We start from the raw sequence: 12,274 nt of genomic DNA on the forward strand, positions 1-12,274 counted from the left end.
AGTGCATACAGTTTTATAGTCCTTTGGGCATAGTTCCAAATTACTTTCCAGAATGGTTAGATCAGTTTACAACTCCACCAACACTGCATTAGTATCCCATTTTTCCCATTTCCCCTCCAACTTTTATCATTTTGGATTTTTTCTTATATTAGCCAATATAATGGGTGTGGGGTGGTGCCTCAGAGTTGTTTCAATTTGCATTTCTCTAATCAATAGCAATTTAGAGCACTTTTTCATATGACTATAGATTTGATTTCTTTGTCTGAAAACTGTTCATATCCTTTGACCATTTATCAGTAGAGGAATGACTTGTATTCTTATAAATTTGATTCAGTTCTCCATACATTTGAGAAATGAGGCTTTTATCAGAAATACTACAGATTTTTTTCTCCAGTTTTCTGCTTTCCTTCTAATTTTGGTTGCAATGGTTTTGTTTGTGCAAAAACTTTTTTATCATGTAATCAAAATTATTCATTTTATATTTCACAATGCTGTCTATGTCTTGTTGGTCTTAAATTCTTCACTTATTCATAGAATTGAAAGGTAAACTATTCCATGCTCTTCTGACTTATTTATGATATCACCTTTTATGTCTAAATCATGCATCCATTTTGATCTTATCTTCCAGCCATGTAATTTTAAGGAAAGTCCTTAACTTCTAACTTCTCTGGAGCTTAGACTCCTTCTATGTAAAGCTAGACAAGCCAATCTTAAAGTTAAAAGTTTTCTAAAAACTTCTATTTCCTTTTTCACTTCTGTCACACCTTCCACCTCACCATCAGGAATATGATACCTCCAAGATCCATAACTCTAAAGCTTGACTCCCTGCCTTATGTTTCTCTTGCTCTTCCTTTCATATTAAACCTATTAGTTCTCTCCATCATGATCTTTGCTTTCTTATAATCAATTACCCCCTTCTAGTTTCACTTGCTACCCCAACCTGCCTAGACCCAGGCTCATCTATTTCAATAATTCATTTACCACAAAGCTGGTCAATTTGAATCCCCTTGACATCTTGACATTTTCTTCTATGTCATCCTTTTCCCATTGTCCCAAGATCTTAACTCTCAGTAGTATCAATCCTCTGAGTTCTCTGCTCCTACTCTCAGGCTGATGAGTAGTTCTGGAGAAAGTCATAAAGTTTCAGTAAGTAAAGTCACTGTAAGTTCATACTAATTCCAGCTGTAGTCTGACTGCTGCTTTAGCTTTTATTTTCTCCCTTCTCCACAGAAGCTGTTACAAAACTTTTCATCCCTTCTTCCAGTCCCATTCACAACCCCCTTTTGGCAGATGACCTCATTTCCTATTAACTGAAAATAAAGGGGATTAATCACCTTGGAACCCCACTCTTCTGCCCTACCTTAAATCTTGTCTTCTTTACCTATTCTCTGATCTTCCTCTTCTTCCTCCTTATGAATGTTAACCTTATATTTCCAGTTGTATTATAAATAAATACTGTATATTTGCTCATGCCCACAAATTTTGTTCAATCTGTTCTCTTTCTTCACATTCAATTTCAATTAACTGCATTTTCTGAAATATATTGTTTGATGTTGCAGTTGTAAATGATAGGATTCCAGTATGGACTCACTTAGGCTAAGTGAGCATAATGAACATAGACAAATAAGCAATGATAAATAGTTTCTATTTTTCCAGTGCCCTGACTTATTCTGACCCTGTAGCAAACATGTAAATGATTGTAGCTCCTGATCAGACAAGTCTCACGACCAACTACAGAAGCTACATGCCACCATCCATTGCTAGGGTCCCCCATTCCCACTTTAAACCCTCACCCAAATTCTGGTTTCAATATAGTAACTCCCCCACCCAAGTCTGGTATTGATAAGTGACCCAAGGAATTTCCCAAGGAAAGACCCAAGGAAGAAAATCTTTGTCACCATACATGTCTCCTCTTCTCTCAAGTAAATGACTTTCTATGGCCAAAATTCTATCTGTCAATGGATAGATAGATAGATAGAAAGACAGATGTGCATATGTACATATGCATGCATTGTGCGCATTGTACATTGTGAATTTGTCCTTCGTTGCCAAAGAAGACCATGCCATTAGAGAAATAATGACATGACTTGCACTTGACTTGTTTTGAGGGAGGGAGGGCTGTGCAGGTCACTAACCTCACTTCTCCTCCAGAGCCATCTGAATCCAATGACCAGATATTCATCAGGATGACTGGAGATGACCCAGGATGAGGCAATTGGGGTTAAGTGACTTGCCCAAGGTCACACAGCTAGTGAGTTTCAGCGTCTGAGGTGAGATTTGAACTCAGGTCCTCCTGATGCCTGCACTGGTGCTCTATCCACTGCCCCACATATGTATATAACACATATATACACACACAGACATATATGGTGAGTGTAGGTAAATGCTTTGTTTTTACTTGTTAGGTTATATATGCCGTGCTTGTACTAGCTTCCCAAGTACTAATTTCCTGTAACTCCTTGAGCCCAGGTATTTCCTCTAACATAGCCATGAGGTTAAATAAAGCACTCTCACTTCATTAGTTCTTTCTCTTCTACCTACAAATATGATCATTTATTATCTTTAAAAAAAAGTTGGATATCCAGGTCTGATTTTTTCCCTAAGATCTAGTTCAACATTTCCAACTTCCTGCTGAACAATTCCTGATGTAATATCAATACTTCAAATTAAACATATCCAAAATATAAATTTACCCAAATCTTTCTTTTCCTCCTAACTTACTTATTTCTGTTTCTCAGGCTCAAAACTTTATAACCATCTGTCTCAACTTCCATATTCAATCAAGTGTCAAGAACTGCTGGTTCTATCCCTGCCTTTAACCCTACATATTTTGGGTTTCCATTTTTACCTTTTCCATTTCATTAATTTTGACATCACTCTAATTCAGGCTATCATTACCACTCACCAGTCTTATTTTAATAACCTCCTACCTGATCTCCCTGCTCCAAATCACCTTTCATAGTACTGCTAAAGTAATCTTCCTAATTCACAGGTATAACCACACCATTCCCTCTGCTGCAAACCTATCATCCACAGGATAAAATGTCAACTATTTTTGCTGTTCTAATCTGCTTAGGCCTGAGAGACTAGATAACCAAGTTTATTAGAATTATGTCTTAACACAACTGTGCCTTAACAAATTAGTTTTGACTAAAGGTCAAAATATTGGAGACTCCCCTGTGAGCAAAGTGCATGAGTTTTAGTGCTAGGTGGATTTTTACATTTATTTTGGCTGTTCAGAGACTTACTTCCTGCTTCTTGGCTATATTCCAGACAGTTGCTTCCTGGGTAATGGACCTCTAGATATATGTATTTGCTGAATTTCTTTGTTAATTGGTCTTGAAATTTAACCTACCAATTATCCAGTGTTGGGATTGGAAGCTCAATTCCGTGTGGACAGTCTCAGGCGGGTAAAGGTGGGAGCTTCTAAATCTTAGAGCTCTCACGAGACCCTCCCAGGAAACGACAAGGAATCGAGGTGAACCAAGCTATCTCGAGTAATTCCGCCTCTTCCCATGAGAAACGTGATGGGAGAGAGATCTCCCCGCCCTCGAGATTGTCCCGGATCTGGGCACACCTAGTTACCTAACAGCACGGTATTAAGATGCAAACTATGCGGCTGAAGGTTAAGTAGGATTGAGGAAGCCTGAAAGCTCTCTTAGCACGTGAGGAGCCAAGAGGACAGTAGGCTCCGCTTTTCTTCTTTCCTCTCTCCCCTCCCCCTCTCTCCCCGCTTGTACTTCTACTTCCAATCCCTTAAGATCTTAGCCTCCTTAGGAAATCTCCCCCTCTTCCTCCTAAGGAAGATCCCCCTGCACTTGTAACCGAGACCCTGAAATAAAGCTCAACCCTTGTTCGACTCTGGAACGTCCTTTCTCTCATATGAGCATCCGGTTTTGGCCAACCGAAGACCTCGGAGGTGAGGTAAGAAGACTCGGGTAGCCCACACAGGCCTCTAGGCCTGGCAGTTGGCGCCCCAACAGAGGACTGGGAGCGCAGATAATCCTGGGTGTTTTTGGGGAACACCCGGAAGGGGCTGTGAAAGAAGCGAGTCCCGAATCCTAGATTCGGAAGGAGAGAAAGAGTGAGAGAAGCTTCCCACACCCATGGGAAAAGGGCAGAGATGGGGAATCTATTGCCAGTAATAAAGCCAGAGGAACAGGAGGTCTGGGCTGAGAAACTTCACAGGGAATGCAGGAAGGTGGGGGTCACAATAGAGTTAGATGACCTCCGAGAATTTTGTAAAAGGATTTGGAAAGTTTCTCCTTGGCTCAAGCAGGCAGGAATATCAAGAGAAAAATGGGGAGCGGTCAGAGAGCAAATGACTGCTTATGAGCAACAATACCCTGGGGAGCTGGAGGATTTAGATTTCCTGATATTTGGTGTAATTAAGAGCCTGCTGGAAGGGCAGGAGAGGCCAGGGCGGGATTGGAATGAGAGTGGAAGCGGAGAGAGGGGAGGGGAGAACACGGGAGGGACGGAGAGTCCAGGCAAGCAGAAAGTTAAGCGGAAAGTTAAGGAGCGTAAAGAAAAAATAGACTCGGAGCTCCATCTAGCAGATGGAAAAGGAGAGGCAGGGGAGAATACGCCGTGCCTTCCCTCCGCGCCTCCTTATAACCTGCTCCATTGGTCAGACAGTCCAGGGCCACAGTCCAGTTTGGAAAAAAGGAATAAGAAAGGCTATAGAGAATGGAGAAGATGTAGGGACATTTCCTGTGCTAGAAATAGCGGACCCCAGTGTCCCCGGTGGCGTTCGAAGGAGCCACATACCCATAGAGTGGAAGAGAGTGGCGACTCTTAAAGAGGCTTGTACCAAGCACGGCCCTAATTCACCCTTTGTTATAGCCATGCTTGAAACTCTCAGCGGTCAGTTCGTTCTGACTCCTAATGACTGGAAGAGCTTAGCCAGAGCCTGCCTTACCCCTGGGCAGAATGTGATTTGGGTATCAGAATTTTCTCAGAGGGTAAAGAGCACTACCGGTGGGCTAGGGGCTCAGGCCCCCCAGGCTTATCAGCAATTTACAGGAACAGGGCAGTTTGAGGCTACAGGAAACCAATTACAGTACTCAGCCGCTGATTATGTCTTGATTGCCGGAATGGCTATTAGCCGCCTCGGGATGAGGTTATCAAATTTTTAGTAAGGGCCATTGCTGTTGCACTGGAGTCCCCACCCTTGAATTGGAAGTCAGACACCCCGATTTGGGTGGAGCAGTGGCCCCTGACTCCAGAAAAACTCCAGGCATTACAAATACTGGTTAAGGAGCAATCAGCACCCTGGAATGCTCCTGTGTTTGTTATAAAGAAAAAATCCGTAAAGTTCAGGTTCCTTACAGATGTTAATCAAGCATTTGTAAGTACCTGGCAGCAGCTATACCAAAATAAACAGCCACTATGCATTCTTATCAATTTCACCTTAAAGGCGATTCTCGCTAAACAAAGAAGGGGAGATAGAGATCGCCTAATACAATCAGAGCTAAGATTAAGAGGCCTAATACAATCAGAGCTTGATACAGCTGTCTCAAAAAGCGCACATACTACTCCAGCTATGAGACATTTTAAGATACTAATATGGGGTCGAGGGTATGTTTGTGTCTCCACAGGAAAAGGTGATGCGTGGATTCCCATTAGAAGGATCCGTAGGTGGGAACCGATGTCGGAGACAGCGGAGACGCAGGAGGCGGAGACCCCGGAGAGCCCGGAGACCCCGGAGAAGGATCATACACCACCGCAGACACTGCTGCTGACAGCTTCCCATCTAGGCATCTCTTTCCACCGGCTGAAGGAGGACTTTGATATCACAAACCCAGGACATTGGGGGGGGGAAGGGGTGACCAACTTTTCACCTGAATATCATAGGCTTGGCCATTCAGGCTTGGCCGTTGAGATCCATTTGCACGACTGAGGGGGTGGTGATGTGTAGGCGCCAGCACTAGCTGCTTCTCTTAGAATATGCTTTGGAATTAGTGATTGCCCTTTCTCTTGCTGTAACTCAGCCATTTAGCTTCATCTTTGTTTTATTTGATGCCTCCCTTTGTCAGTTGTGCTAGCTGCAGATTTCTGTGTGAATGAAGTCTTGTTGTAAGGTACTCATATGCTAAAGGCCTTCCTAATCCACTCAGCCTCCAGCCACTGTTTGCTCTAGAGCCAGGTGCGCTCCGCGCATAACAAAGAAGGGGATATGTTGGGACTGGAAGCTCAATTCCGTGTGGACAGTCTCGGGAGGGTAAAGGTGGGAGCTTCTAAATCTTAGAGCTCTCACGAGACCCCCCCAGGAAACGGCAGGGAATCGAGGTGAACCGAGCTATCTCGAGTAATTCCGCCTCTTCCCATGAGAAACGTGATGGGAGAGAGATCTCCCCGCCCTCGAGATTGTCCCGGATCTGGGCACACCTAGTTACCTAACAGCACGGTATTCAGATGCAAACTATGCAGCTGAAGGTTAAGTAGGATTGAGGAAGCCTGAAAGCTCTCTTAGCACGTGAGGAGCCAAGAGGACAGTAGGCTCCGCTTTTCTTCTTTCCTCTCTCCCCTCCCCCTCTCTCCCCGCTTGTACTTCTACTTCCAATCCCTAAGATCTTAGCCTCCTTAGGAAATCTCCCCCTCTTCCTCCTAAGGAAGACCCCCCTGCACTTGTAACCGAGACCCTGAAATAAAGCTCAACCCTTGTTCGACTCTGGAACGTCCTTTCTCTCATATGAGCATCCGATTTTGGCCAACCGAAGACCTCGGAGGTGAGGTAAGAAGACTCGGGTAGCCCACACAGGCCTCTAGGCCTGGCAATCCAGAATATGATAAATACCTGGTTGGGCACTCTATAGATTCACTCAACAGGGCATATCTCAAGCATAGGACATATCTCTGTATATCACCATGTATCTTGGGTATTACATATATGCACAATATTTCATGGTATATAAGATATACATCATGTATTTTGGTTATATGATATATATATCACATGTACAAGATAATGAGGTGGGCCTAGCAAAGAGTAGAAGAATAGGCTATACTGCCTTTGAAACTAGGCAGTGTTCTTTTAATGAAATCAAATTTTTCCCTGAAATAAAAGCCCATCTTTTAAATCAACAATTTTCTAGTGGTGTTGTATGGCTGTGCATTATGAAAAACTATAGTCTCATGAGAATTAAAGTTGACAAGCAACCCATTAAACAATGGAGAGTCCCATAATGGGTGTAAGCAACTTGTAATATATTACAGTCAGCAGTGCCATGTCTGGCAGTCCATGCCCATAATGCGAATGCCTGGGGGAGGCTGAGACTGTTGGATCAGTGAGGAAATGCTTAGCTGAGTGGAGTGGCATGGAGTAGAGTGCAGAGAGGGGAGGAGAGGGGAGGAGAAGGGAGGGAAGGAGCTAGCCTTTATACATAGCTTTAAGGTTTACAAAGCACTTTATAAATATTATCTCATTTGATCCTCAGAATAACCCTGAGAGGTAGGCACTGTTATTATCCCCATTTTACAGATGAGGAAATTGAGGCAGGCAGAGAGGAAGTGATTTGCTACCCAGGGTTACACAGCTAGGGAGTATTTGAAGCTAGATTCAAATCAAGTTCTTTCTAATCCCAAGTTCAATGCCCTATCCACTAAGCTACTTGGCCGCCTCAATTGTATAAAACCAATCAGGGGTTCAATCCTGGCATCAACATAATGAGACCCAAGCTGCCCATCCAGGTTGGAAAAAATGGAGTAGCTAGAAGCTTCCATGCCAATTAGTATAAGGATTGGACCCATGAGTGATCACTGTACTTCCAGTTTTGACAAAATAGAGAGACATGGTCTCAATAAACAAATGAATGAATGAATAACTGGGGAGAGAGAAACAAACAGACAGAGACCGAAGGACAGAGATAAAGAGACAGAGGTCTTTTGATTCCAAATTTAGAATTCTTTCCAATTTATTGTACTGTTATTATTATTAGGGATTCTTAAGGTTGGAAAGAACGTTAAAAGTCATCTAGACCTGCCACTCTCTTTACAATATCCTTAACAGAAGGATAGAAGGAAGGAAAGAAGGAAAAAAGAGCTTATTAAGGATGTCATCAGAGAATGAGAGAAAGGCATGGCAGGTTTATGCTTGGTATCACTAGAAGAAATACCCGCATATACAAAAATCATAGTTATATTTAAGTATTTTCAACCGCTCCCAATTGATCCCTTCAGAATCTAGAAAACTGGAATCCTGGCACATAGCAGATGCTGTATCAGAGCCAGATGGGTGGCACAGTGGATAGACTACTGGGCATAGACTTAGGAAAGCTCATCTTCCTAAATTCAAATTTGGCCTCAGCTACTTACTAGCTGTGTGGGCAAGTCACTTAACCCTGTTTGCCTCAGTTTCTTCATCTATAAAATGAACCAGACAAGAAAATGACAAACTACTCCATTATCTTTGCCAATAAAACCCCCAATAGGGTCACAAAGCTGCAAGAACTGAACAGCAGCTGCAACAAAATGCTTCTTCTTTTCTTTTCCCCTTCTCTTCCAGCCACCAAATAAGTATGAATATTATCTCCCTTTTACACATGAGGAAACGAGTACTAAGAAATTAAATGATCTACTGGGTGCATATAGTGGATATTTGAGATAGTATTTGAAACTATGTCCCCTCTTTACTTCAAGTTCAATCCTCTTTTCACTAAAAGGCATTACCTCCTAAATAAGAGAGTACCTGACTGTTTAAGAGAACGCCAGGCTGGACCTCTCTCCAGGTCCAGAAGAATTACAGTCCAAGCTACTAAGAAGAATTTGCAGACACTTGCAAAACCACAACAGATAGCTGAGAAGGTCTGCTTAAATCCTTAGATGTTGGGAATTTTTGCTGTTAATGTATTTCCCTGATATAACAATGCTTTCTACTTGAAGTAAATTGTTCTAATTTGTAATATAAGGTTATGGGACAAATCCTAACTGGTACGAAGCAGGGAGGTTCAGTGGGTATAATCTCCAAGAATTATTTTGAGAAAATTTTGAACCCCAAACTAGGAAGATTCTTGGCATAGCATCTGGGGGCACTTTTTGTGAATACTAGAAGGGCAAACAAAACAGATTGCTGCCCCTATTCTTTAAAAAAAAGGCCACTCTCAGAAAACTACAAACCAATAAGTCTGACATGGATAAAATGAATTATTAAATCAATAGGTTATAACAGTTGCAAAATACTACTCTCTTGGAGCCAGTATGGGTTCACTAAGAATAAAACTAACATCATTTCTTTTTATATATGTAATCATAAGAATGGCATTAACACAGTATATCTTTATTTCCATGAAGCATTTAACAAAGTCATTTATGATATTCTTATGGACATGTCAGAAAAAATATGGGCTAGAAGATACTACAGTGAGGCAACTGTACCTAAAGAGCATCTAATTAATGGAATGATGTGATTTAGGAAGGAGTTTTCCAATGGTGTGGTCCAAAGTGTTCCCTCTTTGGCCCTATTTGACATTTTTATCAATGATTTGTAAGTCACACTTACCAAATACAGAGATACAAAGTGGTTAGGAGTAGGTAATAAATTGAGTGATAGAACCAGGATTCAAAAATATCTGGCTTAAGAGCTGTTCCTTCTTTGTTTTCACCCCATACTCAGGGTATGAGTATTCCCTGTCCAGTTTGCTCCAGTCTATTGTAGGGGCCTCTAAGGAATCACTGAGGCCTGAGGGATGATCCTGGATCACTAGGATATCTTGTACATTTGTCAAAAACTCCTAGCTAGTATATAGTATGGTCTAAGAGCAGCTAGGTGGCACAGTAGATAGAGTGCTGGGTCTGAAGTCAAAAAGATTCATCTTTCTGAGTTCAAATCTGGCCTCAGACACTTACTAGCTGTATGAGCCCAGGCAGGTCACTTAAATCTGCTCACCTCAGTTTCCTCACCTCTGAAATGAGCTAGGGAAGGGAAATGGCAAACTACTCCAGCATCTTTGCCAAGAAAACCAAAGACCTGGGCACAACTGAAATGAACAACAACACATGATCCATAGTATTCACACACATATTTCTCACTTGGTTCTCCAGTGAACCAAAATGAGAATGGGTTACCATAAGAGATACTCCATGTCATTTAGATAAGTAAAGAGAGAGATAAAGACTTAGAATGCTACATCCAGTAAAGTGACCTTCTGGAATAGTAGCCTTTCACACTTTTTAATTGGAAAGCAATGTTATTTCAGGCAACAAGATATTCAAGACATGCCATAAATTATTTGTTGCTGTAACTTATGGGATACAGGAGGGAGGCCATGCTGTAAATGAACTATTTTCAAAGATTAAGCCCAGTTCTCAATAAAATATCAATAACCAGCATGTGTTTACAGACATGAAGAGCTGAATTTTCAAAATGTTCAGCCAGAGAAAGATAGGATCAGTGGGGTCTTCAGTTTCTTCACAGTGACCTGGCACATAGCAGATGCTTAATAAAGGTTTATTGACTGAGGACAGAAAAATTGTTCAAGAAGCCCACCTATTTTGGTCTAGAATGAAGCCTCAGTAATTACCATGACCTCTCAAATTGTGAATATAATAATAGCCAATGCTGGCTATCAATTTAAATCTTGCATCCCTTACTCCCCCAATCAAAAATGAGCTTCTTAAGGGCAAGACATTTTCTTTGTATCTCCAGAATCACACACTTAATAGTTACTTATTAGATCCTTATAGCATTGGATTGAATTATTCTGCAGTATATGTTGTCCACAACTTAAAACCAGAATATTTGCACTGATTTTGCTCCCATGCCTTTTAGACATGTTGGTGGTCAATCATTTCAGTCACATGTGACTCTTCATGACTGTTTGAGGTTTTCTTGGCAATGGTTTGCAATTTCCTTCTCCTGCGCATTTTAGAAATGAGGAAATTGAGGCAAATGGAGTTACGTGACTGGCCCAAGGTCACATAGCTAGTAAGTGTCTGAGTTCAGATTCGAATTCAAGAAGATGAGTCTTCCTGACTCCAGGTCTGACACTCTATCCACTGGTCACCTTGCCTAGATATGTAGTTTTTCCCTTATTTATAGTTGTGGACAAAAAGCTTTCCTGAAGGAAAAGAAACTGGGATAGAGGGTAGCAATAGAAAATAAAATGGAAAAATGAAGACTATGTCTGCTTTCTTCTTTTCTTACTTTTTCAGCTAAGTTCCTGTCCAGTGAAAAAATGTCATTCATTGATTGCCTTAGTTAACAGATTGTATTCAGTCTCTGTCTATGTCAGCAATATAAAGAGAAGAGACAATACTGGATAATTAGGTCCCAGTGGTTTATTAATGGCTCATAATTAGATAGTACCTAAAGGTTTACAAAATTTTTTCTTCACAACTACTCCATGATATAGGTAGTGCATCATCTCTCTTTTCTTGATGGGTAAACTGAGTCTCAGACCAATTAAATTACTTTGAATGTTAAGAAGGAAATGGAACAGAATTAGCATTTATCTAGTGCTTACTATGCTCTGGGCACTGTGCTACATGCTTTTACAAATATTATCTCATTTGATCTGAGGTTGTAGCCAGGGCTCTGATTTTAAGAACAATAATATCCACTACCTTAGTGAAGAATTAAGAGTCTGATGGGTATTTGAAGGGTTAGAATTTTTTTCTGAATATTTATGCATTCAAAAAATATTCACCTCAAAAGTCTAGATACTAATAAAAAGCAAATCTTTACCTAGTTTCTTTACCCATTCTTCTGCTTCTTCATTAATAACCCTAAATCCAAAAGAACTGGCATTAGCAGTGCTAGATCTTCACACACTCCATTCTGAAACATGTGGCATTTGCACATTTCAGTCTTGCCTGCGGTGGAGGGCTGGTCTCATCAATCAGCAAGTATTTATTAAGCATTTCCTATATACTGGGCTCTAAGCTAAATGATCAATAAACCAAGAGAGTCAAAAAAACAGTCCCTGTTCGCAAGGAACATATATTCTAATGGGGGATAAGACATACAAATAAATAAGTACATTCAAAATATGGTTACATCAAGGAAGTTCTGGTAAATATTTAACAACCAGCTCTGTAGGAGAAAAAATATATGTATGACATACTTTTCAGTTTAATCTGCACTATTAACATTTTCCCTACTACTTTCTTAAGTCTAGACAATCAACAAAATAATGTCTATCACTGATTTGCAGCATTTGCTGATTTCAGAGATGTAAATACACTGAAAATTTGACAATCCATTCTCAAAAGCTGGTTCCAGCACACCCCCTACCTGTACATATGAGAAAAGGCAATTAAGAAAAGATATTGGTAA

The sequence above is a fragment of the Notamacropus eugenii genome, chromosome 3 (genome assembly GCF_028372415.1).
Source record: "Notamacropus eugenii isolate mMacEug1 chromosome 3, mMacEug1.pri_v2, whole genome shotgun sequence".
NCBI classification, from domain to species: Eukaryota; Metazoa; Chordata; class Mammalia; order Diprotodontia; family Macropodidae; genus Notamacropus; species Notamacropus eugenii.